We start from the raw sequence: 496 nt of genomic DNA on the forward strand, positions 1-496 counted from the left end.
CTAGTGGTCGAGCGCTAGCCTTGAGCAAAAGAAACTCAGGGGAGTGCCCAGGCCCTGAGTTCAAGCCCCAGGACTTGAATGATTTGTTAGGAAAGGAGAATTATACCTCAAGAATGAGTGGACAGTTCCAATAAAGATGGACCGTGAGGAAACTGGGGAAGGGGGTGAGGGTTTATCCAATAAGGTGGATTACTAGATGCCTGGGTGTGGAAAGGGGAAGGCTGTGCGTTGGATCCTCCAGATCCTTCCTGATCAACCTTCACCTGTAGAGTGGGCGGGCTCCGGAGGAGGGTGTAAGGTCAAGGCCTGGCCATCCGCCGTTTCCTGGCCCCACTCAAGCCCACCTCCGCAGGACACAGCTTTGACGCTCACGTGCTCACGTGCTCACGCCTGCTTCCGGCCCGCCCCTACGCAGCAGCGCGTCTTCCGTGTCCGTGCTCACGCCTGCGTCCGGCCCGCCCCTACGCAGCAGCGCGTCTTCCGTGTCGTGCTCACG

The sequence above is a fragment of the Dipodomys ordii genome, unplaced genomic scaffold (genome assembly GCF_000151885.1).
Source record: "Dipodomys ordii isolate 6190 unplaced genomic scaffold, Dord_2.0 Scaffold7, whole genome shotgun sequence".
Classification (NCBI taxonomy): domain Eukaryota; kingdom Metazoa; phylum Chordata; class Mammalia; order Rodentia; family Heteromyidae; genus Dipodomys; species Dipodomys ordii.